Source organism: Ictidomys tridecemlineatus, chromosome 14, assembly GCF_052094955.1.
Source record: "Ictidomys tridecemlineatus isolate mIctTri1 chromosome 14, mIctTri1.hap1, whole genome shotgun sequence".
Lineage (NCBI taxonomy): Eukaryota > Metazoa > Chordata > Mammalia > Rodentia > Sciuridae > Ictidomys > Ictidomys tridecemlineatus.
This window is the reverse complement of record NC_135490.1, coordinates 13,973,579-14,001,452: the sequence shown is the minus strand read 5'-3', so window position 1 is coordinate 14,001,452 and position 27,874 is coordinate 13,973,579. Positions and strand designations below refer to the sequence as shown.

Sequence of the window (27,874 nt, the reverse complement as noted above, 5' to 3'; positions counted from 1 at the left end):
ATTTACTGAACTCCCAGAGTGTACCAGACACATGTACGTATGGAAATAGGAAACTAAAAGCAGATCCCCTTCACCCCTGAACTTCCTGTCTTTGCTAAATTGACTTCTTCTCTGTCCTCATGATTCAGATAAGTGGTTCTGATGTCCCATGGGCTTTAAACATGGAGGTCTTATTTTTCTTCTTCCATATTTACTGTACGGAAATTTTGTCAACAAGCCGGGGCTATACTATGTTTACTCCAAGTAAAATCCTCCTGGGATCCCCACGGTCTGCAGCGTCACTCCCGTCATCCAAGCCTACCCCACCACTCATTTCAGACCTATATTCCACCGACAGGTTCTGGAGACCAGGGCCCTTATCTGGGCATTGTCCTGTTGGTCAGAGATGAGGGCTGAATTCTGAAAATCTTCTTCGTGTCTAATGCAGATGAGCTGAATAATGGTTGTCAAAGTTGTTCCCCCTCTGAAGAAAAATCCAGAAAGGCATACTTGTAATTCTACAAAGCCAAATGGTATAGTTTTAAATGCAATCTACTCCACGTACTACATTGACAGGGACAATGTGGTCTACCTCCTGGCCCCATCTGTGGGCCCACTCCCAGACAAGCCTGAGCACACAAGGAGTGTGAGGATAGCAGTTGATGAGCAGGAAGGGGAGACATAGGGCCAGGTTTTACTTCCAGGTCAAGGGTAACAACTCTATAAAGCAACGTAGGAAAAGAAGGTACAGAGAGAAAGCAGGGTGTAGTTTGGCTGATGTAAGGGTTAACCAGCGACCACATGGGCCTTTCATTAAGATGAGTAAATATTCAGAGTTTGGAGCTTTCCTGGAAGAAAGGATGATTTATTTCCCCTTTCCTTTATATATGAAACCCAGGGGTCAGCAAGATTTTTGGAATTCATGCTACATACACTTTTAGATATTTCAGCAATAATCTTTAAACACCGTACCTCTGCTAGCATATATTTGTAAGACAGAAAGGAATTGTGAAGAAAGGCTAGGATTTAGAATATAAAGACCAGACTTCATGAAATTACCAAGTATGTGGCTCATGGATTCATTCTATCAAATGAAGACTGTAATAATGAAGATGAAAATAGCATGTGAGATTATCTTTGTATTAATAGCTGTCTTTGCCTGACCCTACAGGTTTGTTGTGAGGATCGCATCATAAAATAGGTGATAAAATGTTCCGTAGCTGTTAATCACCGTACACGTTGGTTATGTTGGATCCCCTATGGTACTCTCTCTCCGGGTGCCAGATATGTACAAAGTGAATCTGACATGTGCAGACAGATCGGTATCTGCTTCTCTCAGTAGAGAATGATTATGGCCAAGTTACTGCTCCTCATACAATGAAGGTCACATCACATAGAGAATGTGAGGTCTCCCTTTCTGCCCCCAAGTTCTCAGCGTGGCCCCAAGAAGGTCACAGAAAGTGTGATACCAGGATTAGACTGAGCCACACCCCTGCCACAGCAATCAGGCACATGGCTGGCTTCATTAGCTGAAGCCTGGGCCCTCCACATCCAGAGAGGAGAGCAACTCTGGCTCTGTGAAGGCACACCCTTGCCCTGCAGTGATCTGGTCTCCTGTGCACTTTTTGGAAGGTGCAAGCCACAATCTAGAGCAGGGTCTTGATCAACTTGGGATTGACTCCATGTCTGTCCCTCATCCCAAGGATCCTGTCCTTAAGTATCACATGGGTTGTGTAGAGGTGACCTTGGCAATGAAGTTTGGTAAGCAAGCCAATGAAAGGAGGTGGAGTCCTCTGCCCGCTCCCATGAGAACTGGAACAACTTTGTGTCTACAATATATGATGTGTCCCGGGGGCAGTAGAGCTCCGGTGATTGTCAAATGGAAGCCAGAGGACTGGGGTGCTTTCCTCAGGGCCCTAGCCAGTCTGTTTTGCCATCCAGCTTCGGGTCGTCATGCTGTTCTGCCCACACTCTCACACCCTAATGGATTGGAGCCACAGGAGGGACTTTTCCCCATTTCCAGTGAGGCTCAGACCACCACACACTTCTGAGCTACCTTCAAGATGCTCAGGAGCAACTTAAAAGTTGCCTAAGAGTTCCTCTTTGTTTCCAAGATCTCTCCAGAACTACCTGGCAGCCTTCTTTGCATGACTCCTTCCTTTTAAGGAAAGCATCGTCTCTCATGGATTCCAGAAAGAAAGGGAGTGGCAAGCAGAAAGGTAGCAAGAAAGGAATGAAGGATCATGGAGCTCCTGTTGCCTTACCAGGCACTCAGCTAGCTACTGAGTAAAATCTCATGCAGTTCTCATACCACACGGGAGGTGGTTGGTATCGTTCCCATTCTGCAGATGCAACAACTAAGACCCTCAGTTTCCCAGCATTAGTGAGCAGTGGAATCGGGACTAGAGACGTTCAGAGCTCCTGTTCCTAGTGCCACCCCTCTTGTCCGTCCCACATGGAGAAGACCTGGGAATGTGATGGGGGGACCTGATGCCATTCGCCTCTTGCTCTACAGGCCTGAGAATTAGAGGTCAGGGCCCAGGAGGTGTGTATCCCTATTTTAGGCTTAGACTCTTCCCAGCCAAGGATGTGGTGCCCAGGCCCAGCGCTGGCCATTGTACACCAGCAGAATACTGTCGCTCCATCCACTTGGAAACCAACCAATCATCTCCTGCAAGAGCCCCTCTTCAGCTCTAATTGTCTCTAAGAATCTAAAATTGTTGATAGACATCTTTTTTCTCATACTAGAAATAAAGTGAGTTCCTGATGGGAATGAAAGAGAGAATGGAAAAATGTTAAGTACTTTAAAACACACTATTTATCATGCCATGAATTGTATTTTGTTTCTGAGATTCTTCTGTCATTATGTGATTTTAGAGAGGGTTGGGTCCTTTTTACATGATTTTTTTTTTCCTCCCATTCTCCAGGGAGCTTGTAGTACTTAAAACTGTGTTGTATAATAGATAGTATAATCACCGTAAATTAAATGCGCCTCTGCCGAGTTGTGTTTTATGTTAATTCCATTGTGTGGTGGCAGCTGCTTGGGAAAGAAGCTATAGATTGGCAGGGGACGTGGGTTTCCAGCTTTGCCAAGTACCCACAGCCACAGGTTCTTTGCTACAAGTGGCATTTTATCCCGGGCGCCAGCCAGTGCTTTGGAAGAGGGCAGAGAGGCTCAGGATGGGACCGGTGCACCCCCATCTGGGCCAGGAAAAACTAACCTTGATTCCCAGGATGATGGCCCAAGAAATCTTTCCTAAGGACCATCCGAATTAGGGTTCAGGAAGGATCTAGCTGTAGTCAAATTCAGACTCACGTTTCTAGGAGCAAAGTGACTTCCCTAGTGTAGGATACTCTAGTTACTTGATTCCATCTACCCTGAAGCAATAGGCCGAGAACCTCAAAATCAAAAGGGGTCTGTGAATTTGATTAGAGAACTATATAAAATCCATAAGGAAGGGTATTTCTGTGTTAGATGAGGTTGAGGAACCCTGGACAGCAGAGTTGGCAATAAAAGCTCAAGAGAAACAAGGGTGGCAGGTGAAAGCAAGGGGCCCTGTCAACCCAGCCCTGGGGGAGAAATCAGTTAGATAGAGGGGTCGCTAGCCAGGTGCCCCAGCTACAGCTCCACAGGATGGACCACAGGACACTGAAGACACTGGTGTGGAGAGGATGTTCCAAAAGACATAAAATGAAATTTTACAAAATTGAAGATCTACTATTTACTCGCTCTAGGCTGGCAAATATTATCCTTTTTAGTTTTTTTTTTCTTTCATTTTTTTTTATATTATTCATATGATTCAAAGTTACTAGCCAGTTCTGTGGGTAGAGAAATCAAGTCTGGGGGAGATCAACTTGGCAAAGTCACATAGTTAGCAGTAGACCATGCCCCAACCACGTCTATGGGTTCCATGTTACCTTCAGGAGGAAGTCGAGTTGGGCTGAAGGGCAAGATGAAGGAGGGCCTTTAGCTAAACAGAGAAACGGGCTGATCTGAGCCAGCTCCTGGGCGAGGAAACCACATGGGAAATTCGCACAGCTCGCAAGAGCGTGTGTGTCGGAGTCATGGGGGGTCCAGTGAGCAGAGCGTGGGGGCAAAAGGAGCCAAAGAGCCAGGCGTGGTGCTGCATGCCTGTAATTCCAGCAACTCAGGAGGCTGAGGCAGGCAAATCACGAGTTCAAAGCCAGCCTCAGCAAAAGTGAGGCGCTAAGCAACTCAGTGAGACCCTGTCTCTACATAAAATACAAAATAGGGCTGGGAATGTGGCTCCGTGGTCAAGGGCCCCTGAGTTCAATCCCTGGTAACCCATCCCCCGCAATAAAAAGGAGCAAAAGACCCTAGGGTGAGTTGCTTAGCTTCCAGACACTTGTTTCCCATGGGTGGGGACCCTGGGAAGTCAGAGAGCAAGGTGTCAGCCTAGTCGGTCCTGGTGAGGGGCCTAGCTTGCATGTGGTCACCTCTCACTTCGTCCTCAAATGAGGCACTCCAGTGTCTCTTCTTAGAAAGACATTAATCCTCCGGAATCAGGATCTCATCTCTATGACCTCATTTAACCTTAATTACCTCCGTACAGGCCCTGTCTCCAAGTTTGGTCACATTGAGGGAGGGGAATTTTAACATAGGGATTTGGCAGAGAGACATAAACTTTTGGTTCATCACAGCATGCTTTTATTTTTATTAAAAAATATGCATTTTTCCTTTAGAAGGATAGACAACCAAGCATTATGGGCTGGTTTGTTTTTTTCTTCTTTTTACTTACCAGCATTATCTAAGTTATCTGCAGCAAGTCCATGTTAGTGGTTGACCAAAAAACTAAGTTGAAAAGTATTTGCGTCCATTTTCCTCAGGGCCTTGTACACTGGCTGCATTTAGATGCATCTGGTCAGCCCTGCCAGCTGTTCCAGAATGTTCCCTGTGTCGGAATTTGGGGAGGGGGTGATAAAGATGAAGATCTTTAGAACAGGCCCACACTCACGTTCTGTCCAAAGCCTGCCTGTTTTTCCCAGGGGCGCCTTGAATTCGGGGGCCATCACCCATTCCTGCCCTTCTGAGGCCCACTGGGGACTAGGGGCAGGTGCCTAAGACGGGCAACAGGCTGCCACGCCATTGATATGCAAGGCGGAGCTGAGGCAGCTTTTGTATCAGAGCTTCACAAAAGCAATTCTCCGCAGTTGATATAAAAAGGTGTCAGTTCTGGTTTAAGTACTGTATTACCAGCAAAGATTTATCTGCCTCAAAGCCAGGCCTCACCCACCCAGGGAATAAACAGCTCTCTGCTTATCGGTTTCATGGAGCACAGTGGTTCTCAGGTCATTTCTGCCTCCAAAAGGACTTTTTTCTTTGCTTTCCCCAGTTGTCTCTGGCAATTTACCAGCATAAGTGACACCTCCTAATGCTGATGATTGGGATGATGAGGGGAGATGGCCCGTCCACACCCTGTCCATACTCCTTACTCACCAGGGCTCCTGGGAGGACAAAAATACTCAGAGGGTCTTTTAAACCAGAAGCAAGTGGGAACATGAAATTCTGAAGTCAAGAAATCAAAGGGGGAGCAAGGAAAATCTCTTTTCTACAAAATGATGGCAAGAGATTGGCAGGTTTGGGTTAAAAAAGAATCCTTTAGAACTGGCTGACCACTGTGACTACCAGCATTCCTAGTATCCTCTATGAGACACCAGAGCTGGCAATGGAGGCGGAAGTGACATGGAGTTACTTCCAGGAGCACAGTTTGAGAGTGGAGATGCAAATAGATTTACCATCCAACAGGCATGGATTTCCCCAAGGGACTCCATACCCATTCCAAGTCACAAAGCTACTAAATGCCAAGGCTGGGATTGTAGGAATCTGACTGGATTCCCTCGGTGACTTAGAAGAAGCACTAAGCCCCTCTGAACCTTGGTTTCTTTTATATAAAATGAAGATGCTAAGAGAATCTCTTCTGGCTCATGCAGGTGACGTGAGGACCAAAGGCTACAGAACATCAGGGTTGAGTGTGGCTGGCAGGTGCGGGTGCAGGGCCTGCCGTGTGTCCACTCACTGAGCTGAGAACCTCAACAGGCAGCAACGCTTTTCATTCCACACGTGGTAGCAGATAGAACTGGCACATATCCCTGGAAGATGTAGTAAGAAGGGCACCACCTCGTGCACAGGTATAAAAGACAAAGATCATGGCACATTCTGAAAGCTGTACTGAGTGACCCAGGGAGAGGGAGAAGAGATGGAGTTTCATGTGAGATAAAAAAAAAAAAAAAAACAGAAATGGTAGGTGTGGGAAGGGCATCTGAACACAAAACTCCCGGCCTATCCCCTTGTTTTCTTCCTGCCTGGCTGGTTCTCATATCTCCCAATCCACATTAGCCAAGCGCCGTGTACCAGAGAGCTGGGGGAGGGGACGTGCGCCGTAAACCCTCCAGTGCCCACCACGGGCACAAGACACTTTAAAGGAAAAGTGGTCCCACTAGTTCTTTGCTACACAAGCCGTAAAGGCTGCTGCAGAGTGATTTATTAGAGCAAGCAGCCCTGCCCCAGCAGCCACAGCTGGCTGACCTGGGGACAGCGTGCAAACAGAAGATAGCCACACAGGGCACAGGGGGCCTCCAGCCTTACCTGCAGGGACCCTCATCAATCTGGGTAAATAAATAAAGGTAGGTCACTCCCCACGGTGTCTGCTGGGCTCCTGAGGGACCGTTCATGTTCCAACCAACCAATCCCAGCCAAGGGCACGAGGTCCCAGCATCCAGTTAGGGGCCTAGGCTCAGAGCAGTCACGAGCCACACAGGCAGGTGTGCACAGTAAAGCTCCTTACCTAGAAATCTGGGCCAGGTCCAGCCCTACAACAAGGTAGTGCTTCCTCTGCAGGACCGAAAATTGTATTGTTCATGCTGCTCAGAATGAAAAGAAAAGAAAGAAAAATTTTAAAAACTCACCACTTTTTCTTAAAAATTCCCTCATTGCTAAGATTGACCAAAGCAGATGGTAAGGTTCTCTTGAGGTTTGTGACCTTAGAGAATATTGATGGTTGTGACTTTTGTAGGAGATAAAAATAAACTTGCTAGGTCATCTTCCAGACTATTTTTCACTTTTAAGTTTCTTTCCAAATATTATCTAGTCAAAATGTTGTCTTGTTTATGTGCAGGCTTTGGAAAAGCTGAGCTCTTTACCTGGGCCCCATGATTTGAATGGCATTTGACCCTTGAATGAAGAATGTGTGTGTGTGTGTGTGTGTGTGTGTGTGTGTGTGAGAGAGAGAGAGAGAGGGGGGGGGAATGGGGACTGAACTGACTCTGCAGACATGCAGCCGTGACACACCTAATAGAGCTGTCCATGGTAAACCCCTTGGCTGATTCTTTGACCCAACATTCACTGACTAAAACCATGACGTGCTGATCTGTGCTGAGCAGGAGCCACAGACAATCAATCAGCAGGTTCCTGCGCTTCAAGAAAGCAGTGTCCACAGTGAGGACTGGGAAGGGCGCATCAGAGCTACGCTAAAAACACGTCCAGAATGAAGTAGGATGCCATGGAGTCTGCAGAAGACACCACCCCCCCAGTCCTCCCTCGCCATCTTCCAGGATAAAATATTAGCAGATAACAGAAGGAGGTGGCAGACTCCTGATTCAGGGAATGGAGCGTGTATGTCAGGGAATGGAGGTCACACTGTGCGATTGGCTGGAGAGGGAGAAAAGGGACAGGAAGTGTTGGTGAGGGGCCCCAGGGAGCAGCAGCAGTGGTAGAGATGGGAAGGTGGGGAGGGTTTGTCATTTAAGGGGGTGGTCATGATGGACGGCCATCGTGGCCATCCCACTCCTCCAGTTCTTTTTCACTTCCTGATGCCATGGAGTTGCCTGGGGATTGGGGAGGGAATGAGGCAATGCAGTCTTCCCATTCCCCTTGCCCATCCGTGGTGTAGACAGGGCATATGATGGGTTTCTATCCAAAAAATGTGAGTTGTCTGGAGGCCAATTGGAATGAATTTCTACGACTCTTTATGGTGTTCTACGAGGCACAGTCCATTTCCCTGCCTTTTGATATAGCCTCTTCACACATTGCTTGGAGATGCTGCCGGGGTCTTTGGACCCAAAGGGGAACACAGAGCTGACAGCATCCGTCGACGTTATTTGAAAGCATGAGCAGTGGATGGAGATGCAGCCAAGGTGCTGGGTTGAATGCTCCGAAGAAGACAGAACAACTGCAGGGAGACTGGAGGAGAACTCTTGGTCGGCCAGTGGTTGGTGGCCACGGCTTAGCTTTGGGGGAGCGGTTTCAGCACAGGGTACAGACACTGCATGAAAGTCATTAAGAAGTTGTGATGGGACATAGAAAACGGTGTAGAAGGGGAACCCTGTATATTCAAGTCTGTTGGTCAAGAAAGGAGAAAGATAAAATGGTAGCCAAGAGAAGAACAGTCCTGAGGAAAGGGATTTAATGGGTGATGGAAGCCTGTGTATGGGCACAGAAAGGAGCCAGAGAAGATGTTGAGTGTGACCAGGAAGGGAGGTCCTGCTCAGGGGTATGGGCACAGTAGAGGGAGGGTAGAAATCTGGTAGAATTGTGCCTAGAAATCTGGGCCAGGTCCAGCCCTACATCAAGGTAGTGCTTCCTCTTTTTATTAAGGAAATAAGAGCCATTGAAAACATGAAGAGATAGTGAGACAGAGAGAATGATGGTGTGCAAAGCTCTCTATGGTTTAGAAAGCATGTTCACATAGATTATATCACTCAAGCCCTGTAAAATGGGTGCTACCATCATCTCCACTTGAGAGGTAAAGAGCCGGAGTTTTGGGAAGGTCCACAGCAGACATTCATGCACTAGCATGAATTCCAACCCTGCTCAACCCAAATTCTGTGTCCTTTCAATGTGCTGGTTTGGGGAAGTGGATACCTTCTGGGAACACAGAGCTGGAGAACAGCAGTGATTCTGATACCAGCTATCTATCAGAATCCCTGTGCCACTTTTAAAGATAAAGAGTCCTAGACTCGACTGTTTTGATAACCTGTTGGTCAAAGAGGTGTATTCGTCTGTTTTCTGTTGCTATAACAAAATGCATGAGACCTGGAAATTTATGCTTCATGGTTCTGGAGTTTGGACAGTGCAAGAGCTTGGTGATGGCATCTGTTTAGCATCTGGTGAGGACACCATAGTGCATCTTAACATCAGGATAGGCATCACACGACATGACAGAGCAAACACGCCAGCTCAGATTCTTCCTTTTATGAAGTCATGTATGCCGTCATGGGGCCCCCTTCTCAAGACCTCATCTAGTCCTAACTACCTCTCCATGGCCCCACCTCTGAACACCATTGAAATGAATTTAGGGACTAAGTTTCTAGCACATAGTCTTTTGGGGACACTTCAAACCAGAACGCATGCACTGTGAGCCAGTACTGCTAAAAGCTCCCTCCTCAGCGGAGTCACGGTTTAAGAGAATTAAAGAATCAAGAAAGGCCAGTTCCTGGAGGACTTTACTACACTGCCTTTGAGTCTCAGCATAAGCTCCTGTGCCTGTGGGTTTCTCAGAATTACTTTGAAAGGAACAGAAGGAGACAGAAAGAAGGAGAAGGAGGAGAGACAGGAGCGGGCAAAAGCACCTGTCCTTCCTCTCATTCGTCTTCACTACACCCATCTATGGACTCCAAAGCCCAGATGTCCTCATCCCTGAGTTTTAGTTCTGAGAGTGGACTCTATTCCAGTCCCAAAGACAAGAGGTTGTTCTGCCCCCTTCAATCCTCATTCCATTCGCTCTTGCTCAGTTCATTCTTAGGAACGAGTTGGGATGCCACTAGGTTAGTCAGGTTTCCATCACTATAATGAAATAACTGAGACAGTCAACTTTTCAAGAGAAAGACTTCTTTTGGATCGTGGTTTTAGAGGTCCTAGGGCAAGATCAAGGGCACCCATTGAGTGGCTCCCTTTGCTTTGGACCTGCTGAAAGTCAGCATGTCCCAACAGGAACATAGGGCCAAGCAAACTTGCTAACATCACATGCCAGAGAGCAAAAAGGGAGAGGAAGGGGACAGAGTTCCACCATCTCCTTTGAGGATATGCCCCCAGTGACCTAAGGACTTCCCATAAAGCCTCACCTCTCCAAGGTTGCACCGCCTCCTACTAGTGCCACCCTAGGGACCAAAGCTTTCTACACAGGCCATTGGGAGCTACTAAAGATCCAAACTCCAGCAATCACCATTCAAACTTATTTAATCTTCTTTGAGCAAGGAGTACAGAACACGGTGGGAGGCACTTTCAAGACAGGGTGTCCCACAGGGAGCCAGGCATTTGCAACCTGTCCCCAAATCTCCCTCCTGGAAGGTGGCTGTGATCTTGGCACACATATTCACAAGGCCACCTCCAAGAGTCGCAGCAGTGAGTTCCTGGAGGGCCCAACGACCTAAGACACGTGTGTGAGGTCTGACTTGAGCTGAGTCCTGCAAGTAGACCCTCACCAGGCAGGCCAAACCCTGTCAGACTGCACGAGGGAGGTGACCCTGTCTCTCCGGCACTAACAGCGTGTGAGCCGGGTCCAGCACCTTGAGAGCCAACTCATAGTTGGGCAAAGTGAAAAATGAATCGTTGTTTACATGATGATTTTCCTCATCTTATTATGATCACTCTTCCTCTCCACCTCCACCTGCCAGAGAAAATCAACACAAGGGCTGCATTTGGGGGCTTCTCTGTTATCAATATCCTTATTCTTAAAAAAGAAAAAAAGAAAGAATTGAGGGGAAAAAAATCTCTCCACTTTGCTGTCTGCTAACCCAAAATGCATGAGGAGCCAGGCGATGTCCCTTCCCACCCCATGTGTCTGCCCAGTGCCATATATTTTACATGCCTGCACAATGCGTTTTATGAGGCATATAAAAGCCAGACGGGAATTATCTCCTTCTCCTGTACGGGCTGTCTCTTTTTGGGGGAGAGATAACAGAGACCTATTTCATTTTGCTGCTTGCTACTGGATGCTCTGCCATAAATTGAGAAAAGAAGCTCTTTTTGAAAAATGCTTTCTTTGACCCTATTGTCACTGGGAAACCTCAATGAGAGAAATACCATTCTCTATAGGATCTCGGTTCAGAGCAGAGCAAGGAGGTGCAGTTGGGGGGGGGGAGCTGTTGTTTTTTCTCTTCTGTTCTCTCCTTCCTTTCCCTTCACGGGGGGACGAGGCATGGGAAGGAGTGGTCTCTCCCTTAGAGGAGGGGCTGTCAGTGGACATGAAGAACCCAGGGAGCAAGTCCTGGCTATGCTGAACCCCAACATCCTCCCATCACCCCGTTTCAGAGAGACAGGGCTGCAGCCCCCTGTGGGAATACATTCACTCCACCCATGCTACATCCAGGCACGCTCAACGCACTATCAAATATGCACCAGCAATATTTCATTATCGGGTCCTTTGCAGCCCAGTGCACGCCTGGGTGAGCCTAGAAATTAAACTGTACTTTCACCTCTAAAGAATGCCGTCCCTGCCGGTGCTGAAGGGGAGAGATTGCCAGGCCACCGGGCTGTGGAGTGATGCGAGAGCAGGGCAGGGGCCTAGCAGGCAGAAGCCTTCTGCTGGCCTTGGTGGAGAGGTCTGGGGGTAGTCCATCTCCCCAGAGCTGAACAGGCTCCTGGGCAGAGGACACGGGACACCCTGAGGGAAAGAATGGGAAAGGTCCTCCTGCGGCGCCCCTGCAGGAGCTTGGAATCTCTGCCCTCTCCAGCATCCTCCACCTAGATCCACACACCTCATTCTATCCTCCGTCTGCCTCGTTGGTCATCTATTCTGTCCCCAGTCATGTCAGGGGACACCAACAATGTCCAATGTCAACAACAACAACAACAAAATAATGTCAACAAACACAAGAAGAGATAGAAAGTCTACTTTGCTACCATCACCATTTTGTTGGGACTGGACTTGTCACTGAGTGTCACTTTTGGCCTGGTGGGCCACTGCCATGTGGAGAGGAGAGGAGAAAGGCAGCGCCGGAGCAGTTGCCCTGCACAAGCCAGCCAGAGCCAGGAGGGATGGGGAAGCTCAAAGGGGACAGGACCTTGGAGTTCTCAAAATTCAGGACTGGTCGTATCACTCCTCTGCTCAAAATCTTCCAGAATCTTCTTACCACTTAGAGTCCATCCTGAAGTCCACTGTGGCCTGGTCCCTGGTAACTCCCTGACCTCAGCTTTAACCGTTCTCTCCCTCATTCACTGTGTTCCAGCCTCTCTGGCCTCTCAGATGTTTCTAGAGCTTCTTCCCCACTACTCCCAACCTCCAGCAAGACCCTGTCTCGGGGACATGGCAGAGACACTTGTCTTTCTCAGGACAAAGACATCAGGGCCAACATATCTTTTGGGCAAGAAGAACTCACATCAAGAAGTACTAGGAGCCAGGTGCAGTGGCCCATGCTTGTAATCCCAGTGGCTCCGGAGGCTGAGTCAGGAGGATCACAAATTCAAAGCCAGCCTCAGCCAAAAGCAATGTGCTAAGGAACTCAGTGAGATCCTGTCTCTAAATGAAATATAAAATAGTGCTGGGGATGTGGCTCAGTGGTCAAGTGCCCTGAGTTCAATCCCCAGTACCAAAAAATAAAAATAAAAGAGGACCTTCATGAGAGCCATGGTCTCTGGCTGATAATTCTCAGACATCTGATAACCTGGGCAGAGTGTCAGGATCAACTCGTACCAAGATTTGCTCCTAGAGGCCCACTCACTCCACGTCCAGCACTGATGTAGAATCCTGGGGAACTTGGAGATAAGTCTAAGTGGCAAGGGGTCTTCTCTCAACTTGCTGGACTCTTAAGACTTCAACATGGGAAAGTTTAAGAGGAAAATAAAATATATAGAACATGTTCTGGAACAGATAATGAGTGGTGTGGATAATCAGGAAGAGATGTCAGTTGTGCCTGGGGGATCAGGAAAGGCTAATGGGAGATCGATAACTGGAAATGATCCATTAAATATGGAGAGGATGTACAGAGGAAAAGAGAGAGATCTAGAAGGTTCTCCTGAGATGAGGTCTTACTTGAGTTTTCCCCATTTCACAGGTGGGAAGAGGATACCACCTAGCTAGGCACACTCAGAACTGTGTTTAAAATGACCTAGAATTTCAAGGATTTGTCACAGATGTGGTCCTTTCCTGCTGACTCCCAGGGAGAACCTGTCACAGGGGAGCCACACACGTTTTATGCTCTAGCAAGACCCTTATAGTTGAGAATAGCATGTGCCTCCCTTCTTTAGCTCGGGGCAAAAGCTTAAACAGAATATGAGTAACCTTCTTGCTTCCTGAAATTGAAAAGAGATGGTGAAATGGTCCATCCTAAGAGATGACCTGCCGTGGCCAAGACAATTCTGGGCATCAGCTCTGCCAACAGAAGGCAAGCAGACTCTTCCGTTCTTTCTAGACGGGTCATGATTATTTGAGTAATGACTGAGAGTTCTGAGAGCACGCTTCCCAAGCTGGGAGCTGTCGGGACCACCCACCTCTTGCCCTTCCCTTTTGAAGCACCAGTAGATCAGGGGCTGCAGGCGATCCTTTACGTTGGGAATGTTAATGGAAACAGGCTAATACCAGGGTCAGTTGAAACCTCTCAGGGGTCTCTCTATGTATGATATTCAGCCCTGCTCTTATCGATGAGCACATCTATATCGAGCTGTTTTAAAGAAGGAAGGGATGTAGTTAATCATAAGTTTCCATTTGATCAGGTTCTGTAATGAGGTTTTGGTTATGGACTTGGTATTTCTATGCATGTTAATAGACAAATACACAGGCAATAAATATTGTTATAAATATGATGAGATGGATAGGTAGATACAGATAGATAGATAGATGGTTATAGATATAGATATAGATAAACAGAAAATGAATGACGCCTAGCCATATTTATGCATTCCGCATCCCAACTTCATTTAATAGAAGCGTCTGTGCTTTCAGAGCATTTAAACATGCAGACACAAGCCACTGCAGTGGATGCCGGAAGGACATTGTGTCCCACCTGAATGCAGATAAGTCTGGAGTCCAAAGAAGCCCCAGTCATCTGTGTCCACAGAGGACAGCCAGCGTTGTATCCTCGGGTGCAGAACTTTGGGCCAAAGATCTGAGTGTGTTGGGCTTCTCAGAGGTCACGGCAGCTGGAGGCCAACATCTCATTAAACAGTTCTTACCAACTGTCTTAAAAGGCAGGACTCGTGGCCTCCAGCCCTGGGGGATGCTGTGATTCTGCACATTTATTGACAGAAGCCAGGTATCTCTGCTGACACCTACCCGGGCTTCCTCAGATCTCCTAGCCAGCCTCCACCAGCCCGAAGACACACGGCTCAACTTCAAGGCTCCTAAAACTGCATGGGGTGATGCCAACCTGGGGCTTCCTCAAAGCCGGCTGGCTGTGTGGCTGTCCTGCTCCCGTCCCCAGTAAAGATCGTGAAGAAGAGGGGAATGAGAAGGGCAGGAAGGGCAAATTCCTGAGCCCGTTGAAGAATTTAGCCAGTGGCTAGCAAAGAGAGGAAAATGCTTTAGAGGAAGGGGAATTTATTCACGGACACCTGTCAGAAGCTGTCATTCCCTGGCTGAAGTATAGTCTGAATTTTACTATGATATAAATCAGTTCCTCCTGGACTTAATAACTCTTCTTTATAGGTTTCTTCCCACTCATAAATAAACCTCATTCCATATGTATATACTGCAAAAGGCCTACTTGACTTGCAGCGCCGTTCATCGGGAGAGGTAGGTGCCAGCCCACATTTTGTCATGGCCATGGGGCTTTCCAATGGTTCCACCTTCAGGGAGAGACCTCCCTTCCCTGGGACAACGTCCACCTCCAAGAAGGTTTCCATTGAAAATGTTCTTACAGGGCACCTAGGACAAGGCTGTCTGACCAAGGAGAATTGGTATGTCCTCTCAAAGAGCCAGGTGACTTCCAGGATAGGTCCAAGTGCGTGTGGCAGAGCTGGAGGTCACCTTGCTGGAGTGGGGGTTGCGGGGGGTCAGGCATGGCTGCAGTGTGCCTGACCAGTTCTCCTGGCAGATTTGTGAAGTTGCAGATTCTGATGAGATGGGCCAGCTAACCTCTGCCAGATCCCAGGGATGGTCTGGAACGCTCCACTGATTGGGGAGGCCCTTAGCTCTCCATGGAGCAGTGAACTTCAGCACCCTGACTCATAACCACCCCACCCTGGTTGGATTTTTGGACACCAGCTCCATTCTCTTCTAGTGTGACGAGAGAGCAAAACTTAGTTTTTAAAGTTATGCGCTACAGTATTCTCGGGGTTTTGTACACTCTCAGAAAGAGATAAATATTCAAATTCTAATTTTAAAAATGTAGTTGGAAAATGACGATAGAAACCATCTTGTCCAATATCCACCCAAGGAAGTAAACACCCCCACATCCACCCCAGCAGATGGGCACTCAGCCTTCCTATTTCTCTTAGAAGGAGAATTATAAAAGGGTTTAGCTTTTATTTTAAACACAACTCTTAATCTTTAAAGTAAATTACAAATAACTTGTTCGGATAACATTCTGAAATTTTATTGTCGTTAAGATCTGCAAGCACTCCATGAGAATTCATAATTTTAGGAGGAAATACATCAATATAGTATTTAATGATATGGATTATCTGGTTTTGAAATATGCCAGGTGCTGTAATTACAAAACTCAAACTAGTAAAAAACATTGAAGACAAATCTGGTAACCTCCTGAGATAAGAGCTCTGAAAATCAAAATCTGTGTTCACAAAACCAAAACTAAAACCAAAACCAAAACCAAAACACCAGAAAATAGCGTGTTGGCAAGGATGTGGAGAAATTGGAACCCTCGTACATTGAATCTAAAATGATTCAGCTTCTGGGGGAAAATCTGGCAGTCCCTCAAGTTGTTAAACATAGAATTTCCATATGCTTCAACGATCCCACACCTAGGATCCACCCAAAAGGGTTGACAACAGGGACTCAGACAAATACATCTACATACACCTTCACAGCGGTGATGCTTGCAATCAAGAAAAGGTGGAAATAGCCCAAATGTCCCTCAGCAGAGAGATGGATAAACAAGAGATGGTATGTGAGTACACTGAAATGTTTTCAGCCCGAAATGAAGGGAGAAGTGCAGAACCGAGACATGTTACCATGTGGATGGAGGGAAAACACCATGAGAAGTGAAAGAAGCCAGACACAACAGCTCATGTGTTATATAATCCCATTTATAGGAAATGTCGAGGACAGGTAAATCCATAAGGTCAGAAAGCAAAGCAGTGGTTTCCGGGCTGGAGCAAACAGAGAATGAGAAGTGATCGCTTGATGTGTACAGAGCCTCTTTTGGAATAATAAAAGTATTCGAGAGCTAAGTAGAGGTGGGGGCAAGCAGCACTGTGAAATTCCAGAATGAAATGCATAATTTTATGTTTTGTGAGCCTCTCCTTAATACAAAGAATGTAAAAACAAGCACACATACAAAAGTGATCTATGAAGCCAGATATGGGGGCGCATGTCTGTAATCCCAGCAGCTCAGAGGCTGAGACAAGAGGATTGAGAGTTCAAAACAAGCTGCAGCAACATAGTGAGGCCCTAAGCAACTTAGTGTGATCACATCTCAAAATAATGAACAAACAAACAAACAAACAAATAAATAAATGAAAACAAAGAGCTGGGGATGTGGCTCAGAGGTTAGGCATCCCTGGGTTCAATCCCTGGTACCACTCCCCACCCCCACGCTAGCCAAAAAAAAAAAAAAAATCTAAGAGCAAGTTTCATCTCTGAGACAAATCTTCCATGCATTTTCAGGCAAGTTTCTTCATGTTTGTGGGCCCAAGCTTTTTTTATTGACATACAACCCTGGTAGCACTGGTCCGCCTAGTAACCCATCTCAACACAGTGCCCAATCTGCAATAATCAGAAGGTTGATACCCAAAAAACTAGAAAATACTTTAGCATTTCTGGGTTAATTCAATCAGTAGAAATTGCTTCTACGAATTTTCTCTCTTGCTTTCTAAAAAAATTAGTTTTCAAAAGAAAAATATCCCCCTTTCCCTCCCCTACACACAAGATCGCCATCAGACACCAAACCAGGGCAGGAGTTATAAACGGCCCTGCACTCGTGGTTGTGAATAAAGTTTTACTGAAACGCGGTCACACCCATTTACTGCTGCAGTCCCTGAGACTGCTTGCATGCTATCAGGACAGAGCCGAGTCCTTCCAACTGTGGCCCACAAACCCCTCAATTTACCATCTTGCTACTTACATCAAAAGGTCATTGACCCCTAGTATAAAATAATGTAATAAGAAACTACCATTAAATTACAAACTCATGGAAAAGACAATAAAATAACATAAAAGGCAAGAAGAAACCCTAAAGGAAAGAAATAAATTGTCTGACCATTCACAAACAGTAAATAACTTTGGAATCAAGAACATAATAGACATCTCTGTAAATCAAACAACTGGCCTTAGCAAAGAAGCCCACATGGTCATCCGTGAACACAGATGACCAAAACTAAATTAAATTTTAAAGAGAGAGACGGAGAGATTAAATGGGCAAATATGACTTAAAAATAATGACTGGCCTCTGAATGTGTGTTAATCTCACTCTCTATTTTTTAAACTTAAAGGATTCTTTTGGGAAAAGCTGTCCCCTGGGGTGATGACACAAGTATTTGGAGTTGAGATCCTTGCAGTTTAATACCAGCTTCTTTTTAAAATCGAGAAAAATTAAATTTAAAGTGGGACTCTGTGTGATCCTGTTTTCCTAGAATACAGCCCGACTGTCCCTTCTGTCTATAGATGTGCTCAGAAGCTTCTAGAATGATGTGACGCTATTTGCAGATAGCATGACCTGGGTGACTTTCTACTGTCTCCTCTCTGTCTTCCTGCAAGGCTCAGGGCAAATATGCTAAGATGTTATCTTTTGGGTGGTACCCTGAGAATAATGGCCACTTTCTTCGCTTGTATAATTTTAGATGTCTCTTATACAAAACTTTAAATAATATTTTTATTGATTTGGTGATGGTGTTTTTGTACATTGCCCACGGTACCTAGAACAAGGAAGGCACGTGATCCATGTTCATTAAAAACTGTATTGATTTCTGTTTTCTCAAATGTCCGAGGGACTGTTCACTCTTCTCAATGACAATAAGAGTTTGAAATATTGTTGACACAGTTAGCTGTAATATATTTCCTACCTTATTAATTGCAATAGAAAAACAACCACATCCCTTTGTGATAACAACAAAAGAAAAAGCAATTTAAATAGTTGTAAGATGCCCCAAAGATTTGCCATGTGATGACAAACTACAATATCCAAGGCATCGCCACCCATTTTCTCCCCATTTCTCCCGCCGAGAGGCCGGCCACAAACACACTTCCCCAGATTCTCAAAAACTCAATCATGCGCAGCCCACGCAGTTCTGGCTGTTCCATTTCTTTCTCCAACTTTTCTCGAGCTATTTATTTCTTTTAGCTGCAGTTTTCTAATGATCACGTCTTGAACTTTCTAGAACTCATCATTCTTTCCACCAACGACCTAGATCCACACAACAGGAAAGCCCTGTAACACAGAAGGAAGGAAAGATCAGGAGACGTGCAGGCGTAAGGACTGAGGGTAGCTGTTCCTGCAGCTCTGAATTTAGTTACGACTGTGCTCCCTGCAAGGAGACGGCAACTGATCAAAATCATTCAGAAACAGATACAGATGACATATGATTAAACATTCACGTGAGTGTGTTATCTGTCTATTGAACAGAGTGATCAATTGGAGTGGGCTGGGATAATTGGAGAATCTGGGTCTCATGCTTGATCCCAAAGGAAGCTAAGACTCCGATAAGAGGAGAAAAAAGGTGACTTCTGATGAAAAAAGTGCTTCAGCAAAGTGCAAGGCAGACAGGGGCATATCAGGCTATGGACCCAGGGATGGAAGCCACCTGACCAGTGGGGAGTAGAAAAGGCGTGTTGAATGGAGTAGAGCAAGAAAAAAGATCATGACCCGGGGTACAAAACCCTATGCCACCATGATCTTAAGAAGTCAGTATTCACAAATATCTACTAATCGCTAGGGTTCATCCCCATTCACTGTTGGTTTTTTTTATGTGTGTGTAACACATTTTGTGTGTGTGTGTGTGTGTGTGTGTGTGTGTGTGCGTGCCACATTTTCTTTATCCATTCATCTGTTAAGGGTATGTAGGTTGGTTCCCTAGCTTGGCTATTGTGAATGGAGCTGCTATAAACATTGATGTGGCCACATCGCTCTAGTATGAAATTTTAAGTCCTTTCGATGGATATATATTTAGGAGCGGGATAACTGGGTTAAGTGGTAGTTCATTTCAAGTTTTCTGAGGAATCTCCATACAGAGTGGTTGCACCAGTTTGCAGTCCCATCACCAATGGATGAGTGAGTGCACCTTTCCCCCACATTCTCACCAACACCTGTTGTTACTTGCATTCTTGATCATGGCCATTCTGACTGGAAGGAGAGGAGATCTCAGTGTAGTTTTAACTGGCATTTCTCTAATCAGCACAGGTATTTCTGATTCAATTGAGGAATCACATGAATGAAAAGAAAATGCCACAGAGAAAGAGGAGAAGAAAAGAGGGAAGAAAGTAGCTCCTGTCTGCTCCTCAGCCTCTTCCCCACGAGAGACTCCAGCGTCCCCAAAGACGCTGTGGAGAAACAGCCGTCCACAGGGCCTGCTGCTCTCCTGGGCTCCAGGCTGGTCTGCCCACTGCCTGCTTTGAGACCTTCTCTTGGACATCTCAGGAGTGAACCATCAAACTTGGCGTGGCCAAAACAGGGCCCCTCTTCTTCCACCTCTGCTCCTGCTCTTTGTGCTGGTTTTCTCACTACACGCCTCTGGTCATCCAAGTTGGTCCTCAAGCCTCACAACCCAGTGGCTGCCAGGTGACAGCAATTCCTTTTCCAGAGCATCTCCTACTCCCAGCTCAACCCTTTCCCTGCCATCGTCTTGCCCACGTCTTGCTATGACGATAGCAGATGTCTTCATACCCTTCTCCCCGCCTGGGCCTTCCCTCCTACCCCTTCACCACGTCCTCCATGTGGTGGCCGGGACTGGCTTTCTTGTGCCACAGGTCTGATCACGTCATGCCTCTGTTCTAAAAACCCAGGTGGTTCCCCTCTGCATCAGAAGGCCCAGAGTCCCGAGTCTGATCTGTCACATCCCCCGAATTCTAACTCTATCCATGCTTTTGGCCTCATCTCTCTCTCTTTCCCCTCATTTCCCCTGTTTAACCACTAACATGTCATTCCATGTATCTCTCCCTCTCTCTCTCTCTCTCTCTCTCTCTCTCTCTCTCTCTCTCTCTCTCCATATATAGTTGTGGATGAGCCTTTATTTTTATTTAGGTAGTTTTATGTGGTGCTGAGAATTGAACTCAGTGCCTCACACAGGCTACACAAGCACTCTACCCTGAGCCACAGCTTACCAAGGACGTCCCTTTAGCCACAGTCTGTCGTCACTCTTGTTTCTCTCTTCCTACTAAGATATTCCATTTCCCTCCAGGCTCAGTTCAAACATCTCGCCATTCTTCTTAAGATGCTGCATCCCTGCAGCTGGAATAGACTAGAGGACAAGGCACTTTGGTGAGGGAATGAATGATTCACCCATCAATGAGAAAAGAGATTAATAAAAGATGGAGTTCTTGCCGTCTTGGTGGAATTCTCCTGCATCCCATGCCATTTTCTCTTTCCCGGCCTGAGCTCCCCCAGAGCCTCTCTGTTCGATCGATCCGCAGCATCCACCACAGTATGAACGATGCTCCACTTCAATGTAAGATTTGGTTTCCTGGTGGGCCCTTTAGCACAGGGCACGTAAAGACCAGCGATAGGTTGGGCTTCGCACTGTGTTCTGAGTCTTCAGTCTGACATTCCTGGTATGGAGAAACACTAGAGAGTTCAAAGGCAAATCAAACCTGAATGCAATACTCAGAAGGCTCCCTAAGACTCTGCGCTGAGACCAAAAAGTTAAATGCACATGGAAACCCACTTTACTCTCCACAGTGGGCATGTGCCAGGGGACAGGCTCCAGAATGGTGTGACCTTTGTGGATTCTCGTTTTCTGAGCCCTCTCACCAAACCTGGCCTCCAGGCTTGGAGGACTCAAGGGTGTCTGATCTTTGACCCCTGCCCCAAATCCTCAAGTTTATAAGGATCATTCCTTCATCTGTGTATAAACAATAAAGTGACAATGGTGTCATTACTGCCTTTCTCTGAAAGAACCCTTTACCCTGGATGGATGAGGAACCAACCACCCCCAGGGAAATGAATACCATAAAAAAGTTTGGATTTGTGCTTGGGGAGAATATGAGCAGAAAGTGGAGGAGTCCTGCATAAGGCACCTTGGGACAAACTAAGTGGGTGGCAAGAAGGCCCACGGAATGAAAGGGCAGGGAGGGAAGCACCAAAGAGATGGTTGCAGAAACCTACAGTGTGTCACGTTTGTAAAATGGTTTCACAGCTTCTAAAGTCATTTCAGATGATTTCTCTCTGTGGATCCCCACAAGGTCACTTTGGAGGAGGAACGGCAGTTCTAGTTTTCTTCACTTCACGGATGGGGAAACTGAGGCTTGGTGAGGTCTGGAGATTCATCCAGGGTCCAATAGCTTAGTCAGGACCTAATCTAGGATTTCAAGCCAGTCTGCTGACCCCGGGTTGCAGTGATCCTAGGACCACACGGCACAACCTCTGAAGTTGACTTTTTAAATATTGAGTCCCCTTATACATCTAACCTGTATCCTGTAAATATAGTAGACAGCAGCTTTTAAAGCTGGTCACCAAGTGTGGGGACCCAAGGACCTGGGAGCCCACTTTCTAGCTCACTCTCTGACTTCTCACCTGCCAAGTTCTCAAACATGCTCAAAATGTGATTAGTTTTACTAATCCTTTTGCTAAATTGTGTCATGGTATCCATATGCCCGTGAGCACCCCATGCCCAATTCAGCCCCGGGAGATTATTCAAATGGCTGCAGAGAGCTCCCGCCTGCTCCTCCTGCAGCCATGTTGAACTATTCAAAATGAAAATCGGGCATGTGGCAGTAACTCAGACGGGACAGCTCTATCATTCACCAGAGGGCTGGGCACAGCCTCCAGGGTCCTTATGTCTTTTGCTAGAGCCAGTACCTCTCCCAGCGCTCGCTCTCATCCTCTGCACAATTTATTTCTCTAGAGCGCCCTTCATACGCGCCAGCACCGCTCACTTCACCCAGAGCGTCAATCACCAGATGCCAAGAGAAGGGGACGTGTCCTTGGGGGAGATTTAAAGAGAGACCTGAATCAAGGTTGGGGGTTGTGAGAGTAGCACGGGATGGTGGAGAAGATTGGGTGGACTGGCCAGGACCCTGGTAGGCACAGGCAAAGGAAGGAGGACAGGGTTGGGCACGGGGAAGAGAAAACAGAGAGCTGGCTCTTATGGTCCCTCTCCACTGCACCAAGCAACAGTTTGCTCTTGGCCTTGAATTTCTAGAGACTTTAACTCAAGTCCTGCTGCTCAGGAGTAGGGACAGCTTCAGGCCACTCCCAGGATTCCAAGTGCATAGAATTCTGAGATGGCTCCTAAGAAGAATAATCAAAACTGACCCATGTCGGTAATGAAGGGACTCAATTAAAAATATCTCTTTCCCCCACCTAAAATCAGAACTGAGAGAGAGAGGCCCTGAAGACTGACAGAGAAGAAGACACAGAACAATGCGATTATCACCAATGAAAGTGAGGCAGCGACCTCAACTCAAGCAGGTGGGGTCAGCCCACTTTATTTCCCTCCACCTTCGATGGGATTATCCACCAGCCCAGGCAGCTCTGGGTATGGAGCTTGCTCCCCTAAACACATGGAACAGAGGCACAGAGAATAGCTGCTTCCTGCAGGTAAGCTGGGTTGAGAGAGGTGAGAGGGGGGAGCAGATCTGAGATAGGGATTTAGAATAAGGAGAGAAAAATAGGCGACCTTCAGGGAGACACCCTTAAGCCACTGAAATGCAGAATCAAGCCACTGAGATACTGAAAACACAGTTGCAAACCTTAGCCCTCGCCCTTGGCCCATGCCCTTGACCCATGCTCTTGTAAAACGAGGGCAATGCACAAGCTGGGAAAACCTACGCAAAATTATACAGCTCCACCCTGGATCCACCTTCAGTCCACCACCTGATATAGCCCTTCTATAAATACTGGACCCCAGCCCAAGTCAGGGCTGCTTCTCCCTCTCCAGACAGTCTGCCTTCTCCCCTGAATGTGCATCTACCTTCCTAAACAGACCTCCGTCTATGCCTTTGTCTGGCTTACACTGAAATTCTTTTCTGTCGTGTATGCCACGAACCCTGCTGGTCTGAGTTGAGTTCCCCCTCTCTTCTGGGACTCTTTGGACCCTTCTCTGGGGACATCTATCCTCCTGTAACAGAGCCACACAGGCTCTCCTCCTCTCACTCTGGCCCATCAGAACTCACCTCTCAGAGAAGTCCCAGAGGCTTGGAGGGCTCCCTACTAGGATCTGCAAACATCTTCTTCTCCAACACCTAACCTATGCATAGTCCTGTACAGACTATAAAACGCTAGAGAAGCTTAGAAGAGGCATCTTTTTATAAGTCTTCTGAATGACTCAAATCACGATTTTTGTACCAACTTTACCAATAAGAAAAGTGAGAATTCAAATGGTGGTTGACATGAGCCCCATTGGGCGGTAAGTACATGGCAGAGTTGGAAGCCAAACCAGGTGGCTGACAAGTTTTTAAAATCAGGTTTCACAAAGGATAACCAGCAGGTCAGGTAAGAAGCTCTTGAAGCCAGAGTTGCCAGTGACCACAGGAGAGGTGGACAGGCAGATGGGCTGAGCTAGTGCAGGGAACTGGAGCTCAAGGTATGCTTGCATTTAACATGTCTTACTTAATACCTGCAGCATGCTGAATGCTGTGCTGGAACCTGGGGATAGAGCCAGAGAAGACAGGCATGACCTCTGCCTTGTGGAGCTGGGACAGAATAGGGAAGTGCCTAGGATTGAAGGAGACCCTTTGCCAGGAGGAACAGTTGTCCACCTGAACAAGGTCCAGCCGTCCGGCCGGGGACTCACAGGAACTCAGGGAAGTACATGTTTGTTGATTTATTCCACACAGTCGATTATGACTCAGGATGGGCCCAAATTGAAATCAGCCTTGGGTGTGGAGTTTGAGAAGCCAGAACTGGCCTTGAGATCCTAGGCAACCAAATTAAGAAATTGGACCCTGGGTGCCCATTAACTGTGGTAACTAATACAGCCTGACTCCAGAAGACAAAGCGCCCGGCTCTGTTATTCCACAGTTTCTTTGTCTTTAACCTGTTTTGTTTTTCTCTGGATCTCCTAATGAAGTTATTTCTCAAAAAAAAAAATTATTATTTTTTTTAAATAGGATAAATCAAACTCAAAGGGACTTGTTTTGCTAAGGCTAAGACCACAAGAGAGAAGGGATGGAGCCCAACCCTGGAAATGCCGAGAAGGACCAATGAGCTGGTAAATAAGGTGAGGAAACCCGTAAAGCACAGGAAAACAGGTTCTTTCCTAGACAGCCCAGGCCTCCCCATTTTCAAGTTGCTGAAAGGGAGCCCTGAGCGGCGCTGGGAACCATCCTTAGGTGTCTGGACTGGAATCCGAAGGGCTCTCTGACCACACTGTCCACTCCCATGACATTTCCCGGTTCTGCTGTCTATTGGGGGAGCTCCTCCCCCAGTCATGGTGTGCTGGGGGTGCGGGGGTAGCTCCTCCCAGAGCAGGAGGGAGCCTGTCTAAGTGGGAGGCGGCTCTTCCAGCAGAGCCACAGAGCTCTTTTGTTACGCACGATTTCCTGCATCTCTCCTATGAAACAGACCAGATGGAGAGAGCAGGGCAAGGCTCGGCTCCCGCTCAAGGCAGAGGATGATTTGGAACGAGTTATTTGATGTCTTTTCCAAAAAAGTAATATTCACTACTTTGTTCAAAAAAAATCCTCAAGTTTCCTAGAATACATCCCCAATTTGCCAATAATCATCTGAGCCTCTCCTTGGCCTGACTTCTCACATCTGACTGTTTGGGTTCCCTTCCCACATACACAGGTTGAATTGATGAACAATAAGGGCTAAGATCGGTGCCTTTTTTTTTTAAAGCATCAGTTTATAATATAAATAACATGTTGAGTAAATCAAGAAATATGTATGTCCCTAAATAGACCATCTCTGTAGATGCCCATTATAATAATAAGCCTTTTACCTCTGCTATCAATTACCCCAAAACCATCTATTATTTTATTTTTATTTTACTTACAGCTTCCTGTCCATATAATTGACATACAATAAACTGCACATATATATTTAAGTGAACAACGTGTTAAATTTGTGTGCGTTCTACCTGTGAGACTGTCACCCCAGTCATAAATACCATCCTCCCTGGTTTCCATGTGCCGTTTCTCCTCCTTCTTGCTCTTCCTCACTCTCCTGACCCATGCTCCCCAAGGAGCACCTGATTTGTTTTCCATTATTATAGATTAGATGGTACATTCTATAATTTTGTGTAAACGAAATCATATATCAGACCCCCTTTCTTGGTCTGTGTTTTCATTCAGCAGTTATTTTCCAGATTCATTCATGCTAATGTGTATATCAGTGACTTATTTCTTCTCGTAGCTGAGTGGTATTACATTAAGTGGGCAGACCACAGTGGGATTGTTCTTTCACCTGCTGATGGTCATTGAGATAGTTGCCATCAGGAGGTTATTACAAATAGAGCTCCGACCAACATTTCTGCATGAGTCTTTGTAAGGATATATGCTATTCTCTCCCAAGGGTAGATATCTCAGAATTGAATGGCTGGATCAATGCCAAAGAGATTTTTGGATCAATGCCAAAGAGATTTTACATTTTATATTCTTCATAGCAATTTATGAGAGTTTTGTGTGGCAACATGGTTTCTATTCTATGGAATTATGAGTAGTATCTCATTGTGGTTTAACTTGTAATTAAGAATGTAGGTGTGGAGGGAGGGGCTTCTCACTGTGTTCTTAATTTGCACATGATTTCTGATTAATATCATTTGGTGGTTTTTCAATTGCCATTTTCCTATCTGAACATCTCTTTGGTAAAATGCCTGTTCAAAACTCTAGCCCAATTTTAAAATTTATTTGTTTTCTTATTATAAAGTTGGGAGAGTACATTGTATATTCCAAGTACGAGTCCTGTATAAGGTGTATATTTGGCAAATTTTTATCACAGTTTGTGGATTGCTTTATTATTATTTTAATAGATTCTTTCAAATAACAGAAGTTTTACATTTTAATGAAGTCCATTTTATCAATTTATTTTGTGGATCAATCATTTTAGCATGCCTAAGAAATCTTTGCTTAATCCTAAATCTCAAAGATTTTCCCTAGGTTTTTTTTTTTCTATAAGTTTAATACTTCAGGGTTCATCCTTAAATTGATATGTCGCTTTTTACTTAAAATTTTAATATACTGAGAGATATGGATCAAAGTTTATTTTCTTGTATGTGGATGCTCAACTACTCCAGCACCATTTGCTGACAAGGCTATCCTTTTATTAAATAATTCCATTTGTATCTTTGTAAAAGCAAATGAAGCAGTCCTTATTTGAATGGATCTATTTCTAGACACTCTATTCTGTCCAGTTGAAAATGCATACATTTTTACACCAATATTACACTGTTAATTACTACAGCTTTATAGTAAGTCTTGAAATCAGGTAATATTAGCCTTTTAACTTTTTCAAAATGTTTTATGTCAATCATTTGGCTGTTCTATTTCCATATGAATTTCAGACTTGGCTTGGCAATTTCTACCTAGAAACTTATTGAGGTTATTATTGGAATTTCACTGCACCTGAAGATCAGTTTGGGGGGAGGCAACATCTAAACCATATTGATCTGCAGATTTATGAACATGGTATACTTCTCCATTTATTTAGGACTTATTCAATTTCTCTCAGCAAGTTTTTGTAGTTTTCAGTGTGTGAGAAATTATTTATCAGATTCATTCTTAAGTATTTTATATCTCTGATGATATTATAAATGGCATTGTTAAAATTTCAATTTGTGATTGTTATTTGCTGATAGAAATACTATTGATATTTATATACAGATCTTCTATTTTACAATTTGCTAAACTCACTAGTTCTAATAGTATTTTATATATTTTTAATATCCCATTAGATTTTCTACATGGATCTTCATTTTGACATAGTTTCTTACGTCATCTATATATTCTTTCCTTCTTTTCAACTCTTTTTCTTCCTCTATTGTGTGGGCTAGAATCTTCAGTACAATGGTGAACAGAAGCAGCGAGAGCAACATTCCTGACGGTAGAGGAAAGCATCAAGTATGATGTTATCTGTAGAATTTTATAGTTGGCCATTATCAGGTTGAAAATTTCCCTTTTATTCCAAGTTTGCTGAAAGCTTTTATGATATATTGAAGTTGAATTGTGCTAAATGTTTTTCCTATCAAAGATCTCAAAATGAGTGATAAAGAGTAAACTTGGGCTATGTAAAGTATCTCATGTCTGTAATCCTAGTGGCTGGGAAGGCTGAGGCAGAGGATCATGAGTTCAAAGCCAGCCTCAGCAAAAGTGAGGTGCTAAGCAACTAGTGAGACCCTGTTTCTAAATAAAATATAAAATAGGGCTGGGGATGTGGCTCTGTGGTCGAGTGCCCTGAGTTCAATCCCTGATATTGGAAAAAAAAAAGAGTAAACTTGAAAACAATCAGGGTAAAGAGATTTGGGGTACAGGGAAATAAAGTTAAACAGCAGATTTCACATCAGAAACAATGTAAGCAAGAAGAGAGTGGAACAACGTCTTTAAACACTAAAAGAATAAAACTGCCAACATGGCATTCTATACCAAGCACAAATATCATAGGAAAGGAGTGAAGACTATTGGAAATGATAATTATGTGGGTAAGTAGCATATATAAATTCTTTCTTTTTTATTTA

The 27,874-nt window shown here is 45.4% G+C and overlaps 1 long non-coding RNA gene across 2 annotated transcripts; it reads right to left on the bottom strand.

Moving 5' to 3' along the window:
• Window positions 1-27,825, bottom strand: LOC144370294 (uncharacterized). 2 transcript variants are annotated; one of them, XR_013430238.1, is made up of 4 exons: window positions 20,367-27,825; window positions 6,786-18,477; window positions 4,740-4,892; window positions 1-463 (listed from the first exon to the last, which is right to left on the bottom strand). It is a non-coding gene; the product is annotated as an uncharacterized LOC144370294 (long non-coding RNA). The 2 variants fall into 2 exon arrangements; XR_013430237.1 differs by having other exon boundaries at window positions 4,740-18,477.
• Window positions 27,826-27,874: the final 49 nt, after the last annotated feature.